The following is a 22,889-nucleotide window of genomic DNA, read 5'->3' as shown; positions in this document are numbered from 1 at the left end:
AGGTAGAGAAGCAGTAGTTTTATCAGCACTTACAATTACACAAGGGGAAGTGGGTAAAATGAACAGCAGCAAATGAGACAAGCAGAAAGAAGATTATTTTTTTTTGAAAGCTTTATGGAATTCCACAGGACTTTTTGAAAGTGTGTACTTTTCTACTGCCATCATAAGCATTATCTGAAATCAAACTGGGAAGAGGTTGGGGCAGAGCTGGATGGATCTGGCATGCAGGTGTTCGTGTCTCTTCTTGCCAGTGCAGTGACTGGCACTTATCCAGGGAAAGGATGGGCAGGGAATCCCCTGCTGTATGTTGAGAGGAAAAGAGAAAGGACTAAACTCATCTTTGGGCTTAGGATCTACTACTTCTCCTGTCCAAGACTCAGAATTCAGGATGTTATTCAAGAATATTTTCTTCAAGCTTGTGAACTGTCCAATTGACTTTGTTGCCCCACTTACATGCCTAAATTTAGACATGTGCTTAGTTATCTTCAGACTTTGGTAAAAAGAATCATCCCTGGACAAGAGAATGGTTAAGAATGTCTGGTTTGGGAAACAATGACACTGGTGCTTAGCAATAATTTGGAATGCTGTACCTCAAGTCTGGTTTTAACCGCTATCAAAGTGTGCTGCCACTGTATTTGGGACCTTTCTATATGGCCTTTCTATATTGATCAAATCCATGTTCAATAGATGTCCCAAAATCTAGGGGTTTATACACTTTTATCACTATTTCTTACACCGACGATAACATTTCTTCCACTAATTTGGATTCTCAATCCCCATAGCACTGATTTTATTCAGCAAAGAGTAAGATTTTAAGCACTTATTGACTAGGTAAGCCCAGTCCTACCTTAATTGCTGAGGTAACGCTTCTACTGCCATCAGTTCAGCACATTTAATTTAGTAAAGGACCACTGGAATAGATTCAGTGGGCAGACAACTCTTAGGTTATTTTTTGTAATATTTTGTCTTGGCTTGAAGCTTAGCTCAGTTGTTTTTCCAGGTCTGTAGCCAGCTGTTAAAAAAAAAAAAAATGATAGCAATGAGACTCTCCAAGAAATGACTAAACAAGCTAGGAAATGTGGCGAGTACTCTGGTTGCACTCAGAGAAACATGCTATAGTGTTTGAATCCATGCTGAATTCAAAGGGGAGAAGAAAATAGCCAGAGGCTGGTATTTCATGTATCCCTCTTCTATAAAAAGCTACTGTGCAGCCGCGGTTATAAAACAAAGATGTAGGCAATTTAGATATGGTCTTAATGGCATTAGGTGAAATACAGCCTATTGCTAGCATCACTAGAGCCAACGCTATAACCAGGAATCTCTACTGCACCTTTTCTGTGGCTGAACTGGTGGCACACACAGGACTATGTCTCTTGTGCAACCTGCGCAGAGCTAGTGCAGAAGGCTTCTTAGTCAGTGGACACCGCTAACACGTACTCAATTGCTCACACTGACCACCAGAGAGATTAGCCCCTTATCTGGTAACTGGCAAAATACCAACAAACTATTACAAATAAGGAACTGAGAGCAGGGCTGAAAGGGAGAGAAAGGAATGTTTCTGAGAATATGCAATACTTATGCTTTGCATTTTAGTAGTTTCTGAAAGTCTTTTTGTGCAAAGTGCTTTACAAACACATATTAAGACATGCTCCCTCCCTGAGTGCTTAAAAGGCAAACAAAGAGAGGCAAGAATATTATTATATCCATTCTGCACAGAAGGACCAGGGGGATTAGCAGAGAGATTAAGCGAACTGCTCAAGAGCATGAAGAGGGTCTGAAAACATGGACAGAATCTCCAGTCCAATGCCTCAGCCATATTTCTTGTTTAGTAGCTATGCTTTCTAATCAGACTTGGGAGTCTTTCCCTAGCCTCAAAACCCCAGTAAAGATTTCACTGTGGATGTTTGCTGTTTGACTGAACAATCATCTTATTTCTGCTTTTCAAATAGAGAGCAAGTGCTGCCTAATGGTTTACGGAGTAGGAAGATATTCTCATTTTCCACATGCTGTCTGGCTCTGGTTGCTGTTATGAGATGTTTAGAGAATGCTCTTTGGAACCAAAAAAAAAAAAAGAAAAAAAATTAGAGGGGGCCAAACCTGATGATAAGTTAGACCCAGCGTGATGTATTGCTTTTCCTCAATGTTTTCAATGGCAAGGAAACAGCAAGTTACACGAGACTCTGCCTTACGGACCCTTGGCCAAAAGTCTGAGAGCTACAATTTGTTCTGCGGGAAGTTGAAGCTGGGAGATGCGTACAAGAGCAGCCCCTGTAGACCAGCCAGGGGATCCATGTGTGACTTCCGCTCCCTCCCAACAGTCTTGGTATTTGCAGTTAAATGATTCTTAGTTAGGAATTGCGGCTTCGGTATGCAAAATCCCTTGACCTAAGCAGAAAACAGTGGCTAAACATCAAACAAATGAGCAGCTGGGTTAAGAGTGTACGCACAGCACATACTTTAAATGTCAGTAACATACCATATTCCTGTAGCTGGGTACCCTTTGCTACCCACGGTAGTTTAATCGTACTTTTTCTTGGCAAGATCAAATAGGTATCTTGGATGAATAGATAGAATGGAATAGCCTATACACTTGCTGGATTTCACAGGAAGAGAAAAACCTTGAAGTGCTTCTTTCTGTTCCTTTTGTTTAATAATTTATTTTTATTACCACCTTTCTTTGTACTCTTAGACTTGAATAGCTATTGGTTGGGTTAGGTGAACTAATGGTCTAATAGGTCAGAGGATCAGAGACCTTCTGAAGGGCTAAGACCACCCACCCCTCTCTTTTCAGATCTCACAAATTTAAAAAAGATATATTTCTTCAGGTTTTGGAAGGCTGTTTCCAGAACTCCCAAAGCCAGGAAAGCCCTCCCTCGTTTGACACAGATTATATTAAAAATCCATTGAAAAATCCTCAAAAACCTGAAACATTCAAATATTTTTCTGTTGTTAAATCTGATGTGTGCCGAATATATTACTTTGAGTGTGTTAATATAAATAGATAAGAGAAACGGTGAAAATGCTCCTTGTAACACATATACTGGTAAGGATATTCAGAATGCTATGCAAGCTAAACTCAAATCCTAGACCACAAAATTCCTACTGTTTGGAGTGGAATGGATTCAGGCTAACATTGTACTCCAGATTAATCTCAAATAATATTAGGTACCTACCCGTGGCACCTAGTACAAATTTAGTCCCTGGAGAGAGAAAGAAGTACCTGGAGAGTTAATCTGTCCTGTCATATGGTGGTGCACATGTAGCTCTATATTGACTTCACAGAAAACCTCTTCAAGGGTCCATCATAAGATATGAACAACATGATTTTTAAAATTCTGGCCTTAGAAATTTAGACAATTTACTGTTCACTCATGGAGGCGGGACTGAATCTCATAGGTTTTGACTTCTTTTACTTCACATGATGCTTCACATTTAAAAGAAAACTTAAATCTCTCAAATGCAGTTCTGTGCTTCACAAATATATCTGGCTGCTGAAAGGATGCATCATTTTGGTGGAGGGGAAATGCTTTGCTCAGCCGTGAAGAAGAGAGGAAGAGAAGCAGTGGCCTTGAGATAAGATGTGGGAAACCTATAACAGAATTTTCAGATTCTTGATTTAGAGAGTCAGACATGCCCACATATCATAAAAACCTCTACTTGCTTCCCTCCCTCTGAATGAATTAAATATCAAGCCCCAAATATTCAATATTGAGAGGCTACAGGAATGTCACCCCCACAAAACACGCGGTTTCTTTGGAGAGCAGCATTTAGCCTTACTCATGTCCACTTGTTTAATTTATAAAATCAAATTGTTTCAGTGTTTTTGAGACTTTGCCTAACTACTTTAATGTTTGCAAGTGTTACTCATCAATAAACTAGGAGATACAGAACAAGTACAGATCTCCTGCTAGAACTAGTCTTTTACAGGAGCAAGTTTAGATGCAAGAGAAACACATGCAAGTGTTAAGATCACACATGGCGGTGAGCTTTACTCCATCATGTATTTAGAAATTTTTAATGGAAAGGGCCAGACAAACGTAGCATTGAATTGTTGCTTCAAAATCTTCCCTGAGGTATCAGTAGATGATAGCAGCTTTATTTCTGCAGCAGGCACAGTTCCTTTCCTGACTCCCACTGGAGGACAGCAGATGACTTCATTGTCTTCAGTGGAGCGTCAGATTTAGCACTTGCTCACCCAGTTACGTACCCTAATCGGCAGCTGAATAACTGAATGAGAGGGAAATCGAAAGGTACCTCCCACTGCTCTCCACTTTTGGCATGTAGCTGCTACTCTCTTCCTTCACCTTGTGTAGACCTGAGCACAGCAGTAAGGAGGGTCTTTCCTTTCAGCAGAGGTATCAAGTTAGCTCTGAGTGCGGAAAGGAAAAAGGTCGTTACCCAACTCAGATAGGGTTGGAAATTCAGACTTGGGGAATAGGTAACTGAAAAAGCAAGAAGGGGAGGTTTCTTGAACTTCCACGCTGAATAATAAACATCGCCCCTTGAAATGAATCACTTGATTATAGTATCATATTGTATTTTATACCTTTTTCAGTCAGACATTATTACTCATAAACTAAATAATATGATCATTTTTTAAGAGCTGAGATCATGCCTAGAAATAAGTCCAAACATGACTAGACATTGTAATTCATTTTTTTCAAGGTTTCTGCTAGCCAAGAGCCAACATCTGTACTGAAGTGGAAAGGGTTTTAGAGAAGATGGGTTTTTTCTAAAGAAACTGATGTGTCATTTTCAGAATGCTGCTGGAATCAAGTGTGAGGGTAACGACAGTCTCCTTTCTTTCAAAAGAGCCCATCAGTCCATCTAGGGCTTTCCAGTGTGAAATATGAGTAGGAGAATATGATTTTTTTTAGCTGTATTTTAGAAAAGAAAAAACCAGAACTATCTGGTGACTTTAAAGTGAGGTAAATTCCTCACAGTTCACTTTTTGGACCCAGAGGCCTGTTGCCACCCAGGATCCGCACTGCAGACAGAGCCCCTCAGGCTTACTAACCCTGAGCACAGTTGAGGTTTGGGTCATTTGTATGCCACTGAAATGCCTTTGTGGTGCACTGTAGTGGTTTCCTTTAAAAAACACGTAGACCTCCTGTTTCCCTCTGACCAGTACTGCTGGGTTTGGAACCGAACTGGACTTGTGGTGCATATCCAGGGGCCTGGAGCTGATCCAGCACCGGGTCTAGAGTAATTCTAACTCAGGCTTGGCTTTTCCAACATGTTTTTATAATCACGCTTAATTATGAGCATGAGAAATAACTAATTATCAAAGCGCGTAGCTTTCCTCCCCCAAGAAAATGCACCATAATTATTTTGCTTATTGGATTTTGTAACCAATGCAACTATTGTTAACAGAAAAGGTACTAAACATAGAAAATATTATTTCCTTCTCCTGAGTGTTTAGTATAACAATATAAGCATTGACCGTTGTGTACTTTGGTATTATTTTCCTTTCCTGCTTATAGTCCCTTCTCATGTTTCTCCATCATTTTAGGCCCCTAATAGGGATAGGATGAACCCATTGATGTCGGCACATGGAGGCCTGCTAGTAGCATGCCTTTGGTTTTAGTCTCCTAGCAGCAGCCATTCATGTTATGTGGGCTTTCTTTTTTGGGCATTGCCCACCCCTGAAACTGACTTCAGGCATTTTTCACTGCCTGTTCTGCATGAATAGCCACAGGCCTCTTGCCAATTGTCCCCCCTTCTTGAAAGCCAGCCTCAGCCAAAAGCCTTTTCAAGTGTGATCCCAGAGTGCCACACAGGCTTTCAGGGTATTGTTGTCGAGATGAGGGCCCTGCACTGGAAAGTGGGGTCAGAAGAGAAAGCACAATAAGGGGTGATGGAGGCTTCATGCAGTCCTCAGATGCTGGCCTGTTTATTAATTTACAAAACTAATGTCACTGTCTTTAGAGAAGAGATTGAGTGAAAAAGATGCCCTTTGAAGAGAAGAACTGCTTTTGATGCATTACCAAAACATTGCTCCCCTTATTAAATTGATTTTATGGAAGCAAGTACAGCTAATAAAAGTTCAGAAACACCAATAAAATATTGAAGGTCTGGATTCAGTGTTTTCCTCTTTTTCCTCATCAGCTCAGACACAATTCATGTTAATGGGTTTTACAAGTTGTCCTTGGGCAAAAAAATCCTTAAATATAATGGGTGCAAATATCTGGTCTTCCTTATGCGTGTCACACAAACTATTAGTCAAGACAGTACAATAGTGCAAGCCCTTTAACAGGGGTCTTCCTCATACATAATGTAATGAAATATTCAAGTCAATTTTTTTTATCTTTTGGCGTTTAGGGAGAAACTAAAAGGGGGGGTTCCATAAATTCTGACTATAATATACACAAGTGGCTTGACTTGTGAAAGGATTAAAAGCTGGGCTTGAATGTTGCTGTTGGTCACTGTTGGTGCAGATTAGTGGATCTAGGCAAGCCGTTCTCTGATTTGCTAGTTCCTGTGACGTTAGGTGGAGTCCAGTTGTGTAGTAGTATATAAGGTTTGCATTGGAGGTTCTAATCTAAGAGCAACCTTGGGAATAAACATGGCTCCTTGACTTCCTTATTCTTCTTTTTTCCAACACTTGGTCAAGAGAGAGGCTTACTCTATCCCTTCACAGCCATATGCATGGTGGTTTGATTTGGCTGGCCACTTGCCACTTCAAACTACAAACTACCTTCTAACAAAAAGACAGAGATGCTGCTCTCTCCATCTCAGATCGGCTCACAAAGCAGTGTGTGATACCGAGTTGAATCATGTTCTCTTATTGCCCTAAGAAACCAAACCAGGACAAGTGTCTGCCTTTATTCACAGATGGCTTGTCCTTTCCACAAGTGGTTGTTGTCATGTACTGCTGGAGATACGTGATGACCATCATTGTGGATACTCTTTAGGATTGAATTTAGGGACTTCTGATGCCACAAGTCTGAAACTCTACAGCTGGAACTAAAGACAACTGTCATTAGACTCGTATCCTTTGTAAGCTGGGTGCAGAAGGAAGGCATTCCAGTCTGACCAGTGGGTTACAGATGCAAGATTAGGAGTCAGTTTTAAACATGTGGCCATAAATGTGTGATTGAATTTTAAGTGCTTTCAATTAATGTAGATCAAAAGAGACTTTTGTAGTTGGACAGACTTTCAAAAGTACCAGACTTCAAGCATAAATCTGTCCAGTCTTCCTTTGTTTTTCATAACTTGTCTTGCCATGTTTGTTAATTATGGAAGGCATTTAGGACTTGCTCTGTCTCATCCAGTTTCTTCTCTTCTTTAGTGCTCCGGCAGTGAAGTCAGCAGTTTTACAATCCACTGCCTTGAACCTTGAAAGTCATTTATGGCCAGCAAGTGGGTGTAAATTGCTAATGGTAACATTTTAAGTCTACTCTGTAAGCAAAGCAACGGAGATTGATCTGTAGAACAAAAATAGCTATAACCTACTCACCTTCCTAGTAGCGCTAAATAATTCAAAGGATTGTTATCCCTTCTTTAAATGATAATGCAAGAGAAATAAGTTTATTATGAGGAAAGCTCTTACCTCAAAGCAAATACCAGAACATCACCCAGTATGATAAACATTCGTAACTTTTAATGATGTGTTTGTTTCAGTTTTCAACTATGCTGCAGACAGTACAGTTCACAGGTTCATACAGTTTCAATGTTAGTCTCCATGATTCTATCAAATACGTGTTCTCAGACTAATGTATTTGATTATTAATAATACATTTGAATTATAGAAATTGGCTTTTTTCCTGAGCAAAACCTATTGCCAATTTTGGTATATATATTGACAGCTGATTATCTACAAATTATATTTATTTGAGAAAGACTTAATATATTTTCAAATACATAATTCAATGACGAGTAAGGAGACTGGTTAGTGCATTATTCTGTGATTTTTTTTAAATAATCTCACGTTATTTTGTAGTCGCAAATATCTCGTGTGAAGATATCACACACCTTACTAAAAAGTTGTGAAAGGCTTTTGAATACATTGTCCTCTAATTAAAATTGGCTAATTTGAAAATGTCTCCTTGAGTTCTGTTTAAGAATTCAGATTATCTAGCCTCTCACAGTGCTTTCATGATTAGCAGTCTCAAAGTCAAGGTAGGTAAAGAGGCCAAATATCTTCTTATAAAATTGTTATGTCTTTCTCCTCCTATTAATAAAGAATGCAAAAGTAAAATGTTGCTAAGCTGACTCTGCTTCAATCCAGGCTGAAAGCTACTAACTGTGTCTGAAGATTTTATATGAAACGTAGCATCTTTGGAAAAAAGCATATCTCATAGAACGGCTCTGCAGCCTGTGGTGAGAAATCCATCATTCTCAACCAATATGGGACTTGCCTGTACAAGAACTGTTTATTTTGGCTTTGGGTGGAGGAGAGGATTTGTCCTCCATATATAAACAACCACAGATAATAGGATGTCAATAGACATATTTCAATATTTGCCATTTAAAAATTAATCAAATTAACCACAGTAGAAATACTGAGATAGAAACATGGCAAGTACCGCTATGAATTGTTCTCCTCTTCCTTCCTTATGAACGGCACTAAGTGGTTAGAGTACCCAGGAAAACTACTCTGGCAAACTTGGCACTCTCATGGCAGGAAAAACCATAGTCATGACCAGGTCAAGAAAATCCCCAGTGAGGAGAGAGGTTTTATGATGGCCTAGAGGCAGTAATGGATAAAAAAAGGTGTCTGGTAAAGATGAGCAATTCTCAAAAGAATTTAATCATTTTGGTTCCGATAACAAACTAAACAGATTATCCAAAACAGCAATCTTGTAAGAATAAGGGTTCACACGACATTTCAAACTTCTGCTTCTGGTCCATTTAAAAAATAAACCAAAAGTGTAAGAATGAAATACTTCCTTTAAAAAGGAAGTTAATGCAACGTGCTTTACAGTTAACTGCATTTTAAATTGGTTAACTTTGGGTTTAGGGGTGATTTTAGACCATTTTATGCTTATTTTAAACAATTATGAGTTCTCTAAATAGTGGTTGGTTGGGGGTTTTTTTTTAGCTACCGGGGCAATATCTATATCAGATTCCAAAGCAGTACAGCATGGGGTTTGCACTAAATGGGGTTAGAAATGCTAATTTCCACATCCACATCCACATCCTACTTCCTTCACAGCTATTTATCATCTGACAGAAAAAGGAAAGAATAGAACGGACAAGTCAAAATAAATTTTTATTAAAAAAATAAACAAATCTGTCTAACTTAATTAAATATTTTTTCTTTTTGCTCCACAAAATAGATAAACTGCCTGAGAAAATTAGGTTTAAATGAGGAATAGTGACATTGTGGTAACTGTGGACAGAGACTTAGAACAAAACGGTCAAGCTATGAGGAATAGACACTGGTGGTATTTTGCAATGGAAAGAATATAGTGTTGCTGACTTAGGTTTTAGAGATCACATGAAATCCTTCTGCTTTTGTTAATTTAAAGCTATGTTATTTTATCCTTGATGTAATGAATGTGAAATCTCCTGTGAACGGGGAATGTCCAGATCATATCACAATACATAGCCTTGTTGCAGATATGAAGTAGTTGCTTCTCCACCTGTAGATAATCCGGCCCAGGATTGTGATGTCTTGAACTGCTCCTACCATTTGTCTGTCTTTCTATCTTTTTTCATCATTTTTACAAAGGCTTATCATTTTAGCATGTGACTTTTGGAAAGGCTCAGCTTCCTGATAAAGCTAAAGACATAGATGGATATTCAGTGGGAAATCTGGCTCTGTATCTTGCAGTGGGAGGTCATGGGTATAGACTGGTCTGTGAAATCTGGCTCTCATTTAGTTGCCCAAATGATAGCTGTGCTGTTTTAAAATCTTTACCTCAATTGTAATAGCTGGCAGCCTGAAAAAATTCTTAATTCTGCTTTTGACCCCCTGTAATGTGCATTCCTGCTTCTGCTTATGGGAGTCATCTACCAAGTCCTGCCTGCATCCTTCTCTTTGTCTCATTCACATTGAAGGAATTCCTGAGCGTGGATCTGCAGATAGACTTGGGCAGAATCCCTTACACATGAATTGGTTTCTACTGTCATTTGTTGAAATTACAACAGCAAGCTTCTTCATCTCCAAGAGACTTTGTTTTCTGGTTTGTCTTTTGCAGAGTAGTCTGAAATGACCAGAAGATCCGTGGGGATGGAAGTGTTCTGAAGGAGGAAGGTATGGTTTCGATTAATATTCAGCTTAGTGGAGTCAAAATGTTTCACAGAAATACACGAATTTTGACAGGATTTGAACTTTAAAGTTCAGGTTTGGTCCTGACCAGGGAAAAATAGAATTACTTGACATGCAAATCTGTGGGATTTTTAATAGAATACAAATTAATTTTGAAAATGTTTGAAAAATGTTGGTTTTATTTTATCACAAAACAAAAAACAATGTCAAGGATTCAGAACTAGCATAGAAGCAAATTTGTCATTCACTGGCTATTTCTTTGAAAATTATAAACACGGAAACCCAAGAATCCATCTGATTACCTTGGTATTATTGCTGTCTTCCTAGTTCTTCCACTCTGGAAGCGTGACTGATCTGTAAAGCTTTAAATGGTAATAAAGTGTTAGGAATAGGATTTCTGTGTGGTCCCTGTGCCAGCATCAGAGAAAAGATCCAATACGGCTAATCTGTTCAAATTTAATGAATGTCCTGCTGACTTTTAAAGGAGCTGGCTGCCTGACTACCCTCTGAGACTTTAAAAATCTCCTCCTATTTTTGTAGAATTTTGTCAGGAAACCAGATTGAGTGAGCCCATATACAAAATGCCATTGCCGTTCCTACAGGTTTCCACAGGACATTTGACCCCTCCCCTCCCTTTCTTTCTTCTTTTTATACCTCTCTGGAATGCAGATATTTTGGTTAATTTTCTCCAGCTGTCACAGAGTCTCACAGGAAAATGACCTCGCAGAGTGACCACTTCCCCTACTCCTTGACTTAAGTAGATTTTTTTCTTTTGGAGCTTTCACCACATCATCCACATCACTGTCTGGTGTCTTTCATGAGTCAGGAAAAAAGCAGAGAAAAATTTCCACCCTTTAGAAAAAAAAAAAAAAAGGAACCAAATTAGATCAGTTGGGACTGGTTTTATCAATTTACATTGCTATTTCAGATCGGTTAGCGTAGCAGAAAGTTAACATTACCCCTTCCATCTAAAGGGTAGGGAGATATTAGCATTTGGATACCTTCCTCATAAGAATGTTTTTCAGCGTGCAATTAGTTGATTCATTTAGTAATGACAGCAGTCTCAGCAAATTTGAGAATCGGGCTTCTTTATTCTTTTGTTCTTTTAAGTACATTATCCAGAGGGGGAAATTTTATTGCAGAAACTATGTTTCAAGTTCAGTTTTCTGAAATAGCACTATGAGAAAAATCAACAAAACACCATGTGATAAATATCTATGGTTTATGAAATATGGAAATGAGATGTATATACCTCAAAAGCTAATGGTTTATTAAGTACCGTGATAAAAATAAGAACATACTTAAGAAGAAAATTGCAATGTGTTTTTTGTTGGCTTCATTTACTTCTGAGATAAATGATGTTTTATGCTCTGTTTTATTCCTGCAAGGAATTTGAAATCAATGAGCTATTCAAGGGTGGAATATTAAGCACGTGCATCAGTCTTTGCAGAATCAGGGCCTCCAATTCTTCACGAGGGGACTTAGGGCAGCCCCTGTGTTTTTATTCTCCAAGTCAAGTTCTGTGGTTCTCAAAAGCTAGACCCAAGTTTTATTTTGCGCTGCATCTCTTACCATAGCCTTTTTGTAGTACTTTTTGTTAAGCGTGACTGTCCTCTTCCTGTGAGTGCCTCCTTAGTTATCACGAGTAGCTGGTTGGTGAGGTGTGTAGAACCCCAAGGATTTCCAACCATAATTTTTCCCCACTGGCATTCTTTACTACCTTACACTTTGATACCTTTTTATACTTTGAGTTTACCTTGTCTTCTACTCTGAGTTTTAAGTATCTGAATGAGAAGAGGAGAAAGATGGCCACTGCAAGGAGACTATTACAGCAGCAAATGAAGTTTCTGTGATCTCTTTAAAAGCCGTGTTTGTATCTGTTGCATCTGAGAGAAAGTACTTCATTCCCCTAGTATTTGAAAGTGATGTGGAGCAATTCCATACTGTAGTAACGCTTCATATTCTCTATTCTGTGTTTTGAATGAGTATCCCAAAATCGTGACATTTTCTGTAACAGTTTGGGAAGTTTCCTCCAGGGAATTTTAATGAACATGTTCTTTTTGAGCATTGTGTTACCTTATTGCTATATGGAGCAGGTTGTAGCTGTGGCTCATTTCTCTCATCTTTCAAAGCTGGTACCACCAAAGTTTTTTTGTAACATAGGCTTTTGAATTGTTTCATTTTAGAATTTGGGGATTGATTACTTACTACAATCTCCAGAAATCTGGGCATTTTAGAAAGCAATTCAAGACAGATTTTCATAGTCGGTGGTGCCAAGTAAGCCTATCTGGTATAAATATATGCCTGATAAAGTTTTAAAAGCAGATTACTCTTGTGCAATGACAAGATTTTGGGCTTTTCTATCCCACATACAGCATATATTCCTGGCAGAGTGCTGTGGTCACATATTTGAAATGGCAGACCTGAGGTGCAAAGGGCTCAGCGTGGGTTATGGGGGTCACTCTGGCATGAGCCTGGTGCGTAACTTCATGGAGATGGAGCAAATGGGGCTGGGGCTAGAAAATAATAAGATCTGATCATGGCTCAAAGGCTATCACAGAGGGACTGAATTAGGGTTCACAGGTGAGCAAAAGTGTGGTATAATTGCGGAGTACTTGGGTTTATAACTTTTTTGGTGGTCCTAGCGTTTGCATACAAACTATTAATCATTACTCTTTCTACATATCCAACTAGATGTTGCAGGGATGCCTCAGCCTTAAATGGAATCATCCTAGTTTGTGATGGGACTGTATATTCCACCTCCTCATAGACACTGACCACAGGAACGGATGGGAAAAGCAGCTTTGTTTGATAATGCGCTCAGCTGGGTCACAGACAGCTAGTTATACACGCTTACCAGCTGATGTGCGACTTCAGCACTTCTGCTCAGGTTCAGTGTGTGGTCAGATGTGCTGGCTCAGCTGCTGCTGATTCAGGTTACTGTTCCTGTCTATCCCAACCACTTCTCTTCATTCAGTCTCTTAACCCCCAAACTGGAACCAGATTCTGCCAAGAGCTGTGGCGAATCTGAGGAACTGGAAGGGAGGAGGGATGGTGAGATAATCACTGCAAGAATGTGAAGGGTCACAAGCTCTTAACTGGAATTAGCCATGGCCTGAACAGTGTGTCCAACTATGCTCTTAGACGTGCTCATTTGTCTGCTGATCTCACTTGATAAGATCCCATCTTACCCGGAGTTGTGAAGGCATGTGCTTTTGGAGCAGCACTGCAAGTTGTGAGCCTGCCACCGCTTGAAAATTGAAGTGGCCGTATTGACTATATTGTAGCTTGGGAATAAGTGAGTAGGAAAATGCTTCAAAATTGCATGCAACAATTCTTCCACTTGCATGTATACGAATAGACTTGATTTACTGAATAATCCCATTTATTTTGGTGGAAATTCTTTCAGAGTAAGCTTTGGCTGAGATGAATAAAAATGATGGCATCTTTTCCTAAGTGACTCCTATTTGCATGAGCTGAATTTTTACAGCTGAGACCTTTGAAACTTGAGAAATCTGATAAACAGGTTTCCTGAGTCCTTTTAACCTTAATCATAGAAGTAAAGGAGAATGGTCCTAACAGTATAATGGTCAATCATAGAAGTAAAGGAGAATGGTCCTAACGGTATAATGGTCTTATATCCATGCCCTGTTCCAAATGCTTGCTTTACACAGGATGGAAAACACTGTTATTAATAAAACTGTTAATAATATGGATGATAGATGTAATTACTATTTTCTTGGAATTAGTATCCGTGAGGTATTACGGCTCAATTACTTTGCCTCGCCTCTCAAAGAGAGGCACACGATTTCCAACTTGCAGATTTTTTAAAGATCAGTCAATATAAAAACAAGCTGTCTTAGTAAATTATTTAACCTAGAAGGTGAATATTGTACCTCTTGTGTTGATGAAATGAACATGGGTTCTTTGTAGCTGCTATATACGTATAATTACATAAACATCCCCCTATTAACCTAGGTGGATTCCTTGCATTTCAAACTCTAGAAATTCTAGGAGGAAAAGAGGGGATGAACCACAGAATGAATACCATATTCCAACTGATAAGTGTTTCCTCGCATGTATCTGTTTCAGGAAAAGACTTCAGCATATGTTTAACTTTAAGCATGTGCTCAGGTCTCACTGGATTTAAACATGTGCTGATCGGGGATGCTTTCTTAAATAGAACCAATATGTTGTCCCAGTGAAGTCAACTTGATTTGCCAACTACTCCCCTCCGGTACATATAGGTGATTTCAACCGACATCTGTAAAGAAAGGGGAAGCTGAGGTCTTTAGAGCAGCTCCTGCCTCCAAAATGGATTTTGTTCTTTGTGGTACGAAGTGCGGGCTTTCCAGTGCCAAAGCTTTTTCGTATCAAAATAAACACAACCTAGCATAATGGCGCTCCAGTCTTCTTTTGTAGTCTATGGGAAAATAATAAATCTCTTACTATGGTGGGTTTTGTACTATCCCTTTTTTTCCTGTCTTTACCGTCTGACCACTGTCTCTAAAGACCAAGTAGCTCTGGCTGCACAAATACAAGAGAAGTTGCTTTATTATGAAGGGGAGAATAAAAGGTGTAGAGAGTGACTAGGTCATATTCTTGTCAGTCTCCTGTATTTAGACTCCTTTCAGCTTAGTTTTTGGTGACAAACTGCACAGCTGTAATGCCTTACATTTACCAGCCTGCATATATGAAAGATGTGTAATGTTAACTAAGCCCTTTCCCGTCCCTCATGGAGGACCACCCTGCCTGCAAAATCTCCAGAGGAAAACACGGCATGTCCTGATCAGAAACTGCCTTTGTTGGCAGAAATACAGTATGTTGCATTAACCAAAACAGCATTTTTAAAACATTTTTGATGGTGGCTGCTTTTTATTTAAATATTCATTTTGCTTGTGTAAACGGATCTCATTTGGTCTTTACATCCCAACATCACAGGGCTATCTGAAAGCCTTGTTTACATTTAGCAGTGGAAATTGTTTCAAGCCTTGCACAAAACCTTCAAAACCTGATATGCTTAGGACAGAAAAAGGACTGGATTCTCCTCAGCAGTCCCCTAGACAGCAATTTTCTCTGGGAGGACCTTTCTGGTGATGAAAGTTACCTAATCTTTCCTCCCCACTGACAGTGCAGTTTTTCTACAGGGTAGGAGCTGTTATTAAGCAAAAGTCACTTTCAGAATTTGTTCCGCTTCTCTAATATTGGCTTCTCCGTGGCTTCACTTGTTGCTGTGTATTCCCCAGCTCCTCGACTGTGAGTTTATCAACACACGTCACTTGTTTTCTGAATGGTAAGTAAGGCAGCCCCCAACAGCTGCAATTACCATAGAAATAGTAATAATCATGTTGTGCTGAACATCACCACTTACTTAGTTGGGAACACAACTGTGACAACAACGTTCCAGCTCTAACTTTACGCGTGAAGGGAAAGCCTGGGATAATTGACTCTAGGGGAGTCACTTTAAACTGAGTTCACAACCTGGCTGCGGGAAACTCATACTGGCACCACCAATACGGTCTGAGGACATAACAAACATACCTAAACACTATCCTTCTTGTTCCTCCTTGAATCATGGGTATGAAGCTTCTTGCTTCAGCTGTTACTCTATATACATGTCAGCACAGCAGAAAATACACCGTCTAGACTGTCTGCTTGAGCTTGCAAGGTGCAGGATTTGTAGAACTAAACCCTCCTCTCTTTAACACCATTTCAGCAGTGTAATTTCACTCAAACAAATAAGATAATTCCTGATTTACCTCAAAATAACCTCAGGAACACTTGGGTAATCTCAGGGTGTTGGGTTGAATCCTACGCTAGGAAACCATAGCTTGAGTCAGTGTTTTCTGATGAGTGATTTACCAATCGGAAAGGTCTGAACTGTAAGGCTATTGCTGACAATGAGCCACTTCTTTGCAGTGTCACAGTTTTCCCAAGTATGAAATGGTTGTAATTAAGTTAATTTACCTGTCTCGGATACTATGACGAGTAAATTGCAGGAGGGCTTATAAAGGGGGTATCAAATGTGTGGTTCTAGATGTGAAATCTCTAGGTTTATATAGGTACTTCTTGTAGGTCCCAGGAGAAGTGTCTACCTTTTCCTGTCCACCAGTCAGTCCTTCATTCCATCCGACATCAAAATCTTGACCTTGTTTTATGCATCTGTCTAGTTTTTTTCCCACTCAGGCTGTGGTGAGAGGCAGCACTCTCATCTCTCTGACCCCAAAACTTTTCTGCAAGAAAGGTAAATATTACTCACTGCATTTTGCAAATGGAAAAACTGAGCAAAGAGGTTAAATGGCATGGTCTAATAATAGACAGAGATAACAAGCATGGGACCAATACGTATGGGCAGAAGTTGCAGGCCTCTGGAAGTGTTCGGGATCGCTGTGCAAATTCAGCTAAAGGCTAAACACTGCATTCACGTGCATCTAGAAGTGTCTGCTTCCCTGTGTATCTCCTTATAATGTGATGTAGGTACTCACAGAGCCAGGTGCAGATGTCATTATGGTAATAATGTTATGGAGCTTTATTAGAGCATATTTTCCACTCTGGTACTAATCCACTCAAACATTCATGGAGTAATACCCCAACTTTTCTTTCTTACTGTACGTCATCTCCCGCTCTTCATGTGAGATTTAGGACCAGTTTCTGGACGTATAGAGGAGGCCGCTGGCATCCTCACCTTACTCTAAATTCTAAATTCTAAATTCTAAATTTAGACTAAATTCTGCCAAGTTTCTTAATAATTTTCTCAACTGTAGAGGGTTTGGGGCTATTTTTTTAGTGGTGGTAGTGATTTTCAGAAAGGCTTATGGGTCATCCTCATGCTTTTCTGTGTGCAAAGTACAAAGGATTTTTTCCATTTTGAAAACAATCATATGTATTTATTTAGTCGACTTCCTGTGGTAATGCCATGTACCAATGAAGCTAGGGAGAGAGAGCCAGTGCTGGGATGACTTTCATTCACTTACTGTATTTGGAAAATAAGTGGAATAAAACTTCATTAGCATAACACAGTCGGTTAGGTCCCATACTTTTACCCCCCAAAGGTCTTCCTGTTTCCTTGTGTTTTGATAAAATGGCTGATATAGTGCTAAATTGCTGGGAAAGTTAGGAATAACATTAATTTAACGAGAGAGTTAGATTAAAAATATGTTGTAGAGCTGGACTGCTGCTTCTGCTGCTTTTTTAACTGCTTGGCATTCCTGATGCTGGGTCTTGGTTTCTGTAGCCATGCAGCATATGAATCAGAGAGAACCCACCCTGTGCTTTGGCATAACTCTTAAAGCACTGACAGTTCCTCTTTCTTCAGCAGTAATTAAACAAGTAAAAACTGGTTACTTTGGTTAGCAGATATAAATGTGGAAAATATTCACAAATACATATCACTGGGCGTGTGTGTCTAAGGAATCTGGATGAGCTGTGGTTGGACTCTCCTTTCCCACATACTTACAACAAAGGTGCTTTATCCAACAAAGCAATCTGGCCAAGGTCTTTTATTTCAGCTAATTCATGTTGTCTTTTTCTTTGTAAGGCTTGAAGGTTTGCTGATAGTGCAGTTCAGTGCAACCCTTGACGACAGGAGGCACTGCTGGGGATAGGACCCAGCAAGAGGAAAATTCAGTTAAAACCAGGATGCGAGAGTCTTGTAGGACCAAGGCCCAGCCTGTCTTTAATTTTTTGCACTGATTTGACTCTTCCAGTTAGCTCTGTAATTACAGATGGGCTAGCATCACTCTTAGTTTGGAAGCAATTGTAACACTGAAAAGGTACCTCTTATTAAAATAAGCTCTCCAGTAAATAACCGGTATACTGGTGTAAATATGTTCATCATGGCACCGGACGGTTTGTACGCTCTGACTGCAGAGGCAGACATATTTAAAAGCAGAGCTAAAATGAATGCAGAGAAACCCTAACTGACTATTTAAATAACCACATCTGTTGGGAGGAAATATGAGCAAATGATAAAGCATTAGCGGTGTTTCAAGAGCAGTGTGCTTAATTATGACTTTCTTGGAGGCTCCATTTATGGCCATAGATGGAACAAAAGCAGTCCCTTTGCCTCAGTGACCCATCTGTAAACTGGGAATAATCAAACCAGGGTTTATAATCCAGAAATCCTTCATGGGATGATACTTCACGACCGCTCTCTGGCGCAGCCTATAGAACTTCTTTTGATTAACTCCTGTCAGAAATAACGCAGATATTTAGGAAAAATATGCTATACTGATTTTAACATTTCTGCTAAAATACTTCATAAATTGACCCACATCTAAAATTGTAATATGGGCATAACCCTGATCTAAAGGAGGCAGGCTGAGACCCCTCATACTATAACATGGCAGCAGTCAATACTGAGGTGAGGAGGAGACAGGGCCTAATGTTTAATAATTGAAATGCAGGCTCGCCTTTTTAGACTAAAACTGTTTCACTTCAAATTCCAGGTATACCTGCCGCTTCTACATTGATGATCTGCCCACTGCATTTTCTGTTTCCCGTATTTGTTTTCCCCTAACCTTCCTTTTGTTAAGTTGGTAATGCCGTTTCCTGATTTTGTATTTTTTCAAGTTGTCTTGTGGCTCTTTTCCCGATGTCTAGTTTTCAAAACCATTGGTGCAACTGGCACCTTCTCCGCTCACAGTTTCTTGGTATCCCGCCCACCACTGGCCAGGGGAAAGGCAATGACAGAGGAGGATGAAGTTGCTCAGCACGTGAGCAGGAAAGGCTCTTTAGGCTTCTTATCTAGGGATTCAAAAGTTTGTTGAAAGTGGTAGGAGTGTCTTTGCTGAATTCAGCAGGCTTTAGACCTGATAGTCCTAGACCAAGTAAGGACAGTTTTGGTCTTATTTATTTTTAACAAAATAGCTTCAGCTTATTCCTGTAGGCTATTTTATTTTCTCAAATTACCCAATTCATATTCAGCTCCCGCAGGGTTCTCTTTTCTCACTGCTGTTTATTACACACAGAAGAGTTGCCTCTCCTCTAATTTACCCCTGTGGTACAACTCCACTGACTAGAGAGGAGAAATTCCTGCTTTATACCAAAATAAGCAAAAGGAGAATTGGTGCCAGAATTTAACTTTGGTGAGCAGTTTGCTTCTCCTTGCCTGGAATCATCCAGCAATACCACAACTGGGAGTTTTAGTCAGACATCCAAATATAACAAATATTTCTGGGTTTGCATATTACGCTTTCCTGCTCCTCAGATTCAGGCCGAGAGGAAGAGGAAGATTATGAAAGAAAATGTATGCGTGAATATTTTAGCAATCTGCTGTGTTAGGAAGGAAAAAATGTAAAGAGCAGATGACTGATTCATGGTGTTTTGGTTGAAAATATTGTAGCTTTTAAACATTGCCTCAGTGTGGTCGGGGTGCTTACAGTAAATACATTTCACACCAGATGTGGTCTCAAATGTACATGACTTAGAATTTTTCTGCACACAGTAACTGTCAGTTCTGGGAGCCCGAGGATCCCCAGGTTTCAAAAAGACCGTTCCTGTTGTAGCTGTCCTGCCCAAGGACAAAATGAACACAAGGGTTGGGGAGGCTGCTGACCCCTAAAAATATCAAGCTTCAAATAGTCTATAAAACATAGATGCCAGTGTTCTGCTCCCAGGCGCTGAATAATGCCTTTTGTTCCCAAACCACATGTCTTTGCATTAGGAGGAGCGGGCGCCATTAGAAGAGGTGATCTTCCATCGACCCCATAACATGCAAGCTAAGCTCAGCAGATGCAGAAGGGCCCATAGGACATTTTCTTTCTCAAATGGACAATAGGTACATTGGCTAGGCTGTTACAGGGTGCAGAAATAGAATGGGGCTTCTGATGCCAGCTGAAAAGCTAGCAACTATGTACCACGGTTGCCTCTGTGAAACCCCTGCAAGTGATTTGGGCCAGACAGATACATGCGTTATGGTTTCTGTCATTCACCTGGTGCCATACATACACATGTTTTCTAGAAAGAATTAAAAGAAGAAAAAAAAATATTACCATCGATGAGTTGGATGTGGCTATTCAGTTATAGAAAGATGCTGAGTATACAGAAACGTTTTGAGTACATTAGTATCAGCAGAGTGTTTAGCCAAGAGTATATTACTTTTGGACCTGAAGCTGGAATTGTACTTGAATGGGGAAAATATGAAGCTGAGCTCGTGCACATGAATGGGCAGCTCCAGTGAGACCTGTTAAGGAGTCTGTGTGGAACTCCTGCTGCAAATATAGGGCTCATTCTGTGCGTCTGTGCAGACCTTATTTAAATGTTTGTGATGCAAGAATTTAAGGAATAAAGGAGTATTATTTCTTATTACCTAGAATATAAATACCACCTTTTCTCCCAGCAGGACTGAGACAGTTCACGGCAGTGCCTCAATTAGCACCTTCTTTCCTAGGCTGTACCTAAGCTGCAGTCAGATGTGTCATTGCAATATGCACTGCTTGCGCTAACGTGGCTTTCGGTAGCAGGAAAGCTGCAACACCTCGGGCTTTGGGTAAGCTACAAATGATATTACCTACCTGAAACCATGAGCAAATATTTGCCTATTTGACAGCTGAAGCCTGTGGTACTCTGACCTCATCGCTTTCAGCACTCAAACCTAGTTTACAGCTAGTCTGAGATACCTACACGTGTAAGAGTCGTGCCTTGCTGTCAGCGTGTGAGTAGATAGTCCGGAGACTTGGCATCGTTCTGGGAAAAGAATCAAGCTCAAAGCTAGATGTGAGCCTTTGCTGCCTAGGTCTCAAAGAAGCAAATTTGTGTTGCTGGGTCTCTACAAAGTTATACAAATGGCAGGATTTAATCATGTCTGAATGTAATTTTGGGTAACTAAGCAATTGACGTAATACTGGTCACAATATGTTGGCTGGTGAAGACCACAATAAACTGTGCATGTCAGCTAATCATGATTAAACACTGATGAGGCCAGGCTAAAACTGCACTTAGCTGACATGTGCTGAATGCTATTTGTTCTTGTCTACACCGATTCACATCGCATTCAATGCGGCACAATATAGATAAGCCCTTTGGGGAGAGTGTAGCTCTGGTCAGGCCTCAGTGTTCCCTGACTGGCCAACAGCTGCTTAGAGCAGTTTTATAAAGGGACCACTTACCCATCCTTTGATGGAGAGATAAGCCACTGTAATGTAATTACAACCAAGGAGATGGGAGAGGGGAAAGAAAAAAATATGCCAATCATGAAGGGGGTACACGGAGAGCCTCAGATTCCTTCTAACCTAAACATTGTGGCAAGGAAAGAAGTCTTAATTAGGAAACGTGTAGGCATAGAACAGGAGCCCATCCTAAATGAATTGGGGTGTGATGAGCATAAAGAAAATGCTTTTAAAAAGATCTTTGACTCCCACTGAGTGCTTGTTTCTTAGACTTCCTTGCCTAATAATGTCAGCATTTAAATGGCCCCAACTCCCAAATAACAAGGCTTTGAAGTTAACACCTCATTGAGGTATAGAGTTCATACGTTTGCTATTCCTATTATTTGGCTAGAAACCGTTTTCTGCATGGCTAGCTTAATAGGGCAACAGAATATTAAGTTGTATAGGGATTGAGAAGGCTATTCACACAAAGGAAAGAGCTACAGACTTCATGTATTTGAACAGAACCTGACAATTAAGAGAAAAGAGCAAAAGTCTGGGAAGTGCCCTGAATCACATAATTGCATGAAATTTTTTCATACCTGTGATATTTCCAGTGGCCAGGCACAAACACAAGGGATTTTAGACTTGGACTGCGTTAGGGAGTCGTACTTGTAATTAAGAGATGAGAGGAGGTGGTTTTTCCATCCTGCCAAAGTTTTAAAAGCTTCAAAAAGTACTCTGTTCTTTAGCAGGACAAAATCAAGATGGTTTGGATTTTTTCATTGAAAAAGATAACAAAATGCTGAAAAATGATCTGGTGCTGGTTTCACCAGTTACTTAGGGGCTGGGTGATCCAGGCTCAAGTCTAACTCTCTTGTTTTCCAGCACTACAAATGAATGCCTCAGCCACCAGGCTATCTGCTATTTTAGCATCTTTTTCTTTTGGTTTTGGCCCCAGCATACAGCAGAGCTCTGAGAAAGACATCTTCAAACAATATCTTGTTGAATACATACACCAATAAAACAGCTTTTCATTCAGCTGCATTTTTTGACACAGTAATTACCAGTTGTCTCTACTTCTGATAATATGCTGTGGCAGAATAATTAGCGCCACCCTAAAACAATTATTCTAAGTCATAGTTATCCGTATCATAGAAAGCCTAGAGCCGGCAGTTAAAGAGAGGGCTCTTTGGTGCTTACAGCCATGTGGTAGATGTTTTCTTACCCTGAAAAATACAAGAATCATCTAAACGGTGCAACAGAGAGAGGCTCATTTGCACAGGGAGGGAACTAAGTGATACACGACTTGACCAAGGCCATACAGGAAAATTTGCAGTGCTGGGATTAAACAAACTCGGTAGCGTGTCCCAGACTTTGACCACAAGTGAAGCCACCTGTCTCCTCTAAGTATGCCTTACAGACCATAAATTAGACATTAGAATGATTACAGAAGTTGAAATGGTTTAGAAAAGATCCGCTTGTTCAAGTGCCCATCTGAATAATGTCTTCTACTTTTTTTTTCCCCATGGTATTTACAGTTTAGAAATTGCTGGCTGTAAAACTGTCTGGTGTTTGGGATTCAA

The sequence above is a fragment of the Rissa tridactyla genome, chromosome 4 (genome assembly GCF_028500815.1).
Source record: "Rissa tridactyla isolate bRisTri1 chromosome 4, bRisTri1.patW.cur.20221130, whole genome shotgun sequence".
In the NCBI taxonomy this organism is placed as follows: domain Eukaryota; kingdom Metazoa; phylum Chordata; class Aves; order Charadriiformes; family Laridae; genus Rissa; species Rissa tridactyla.
Note: the sequence above shows the minus strand (reverse complement) of the source record.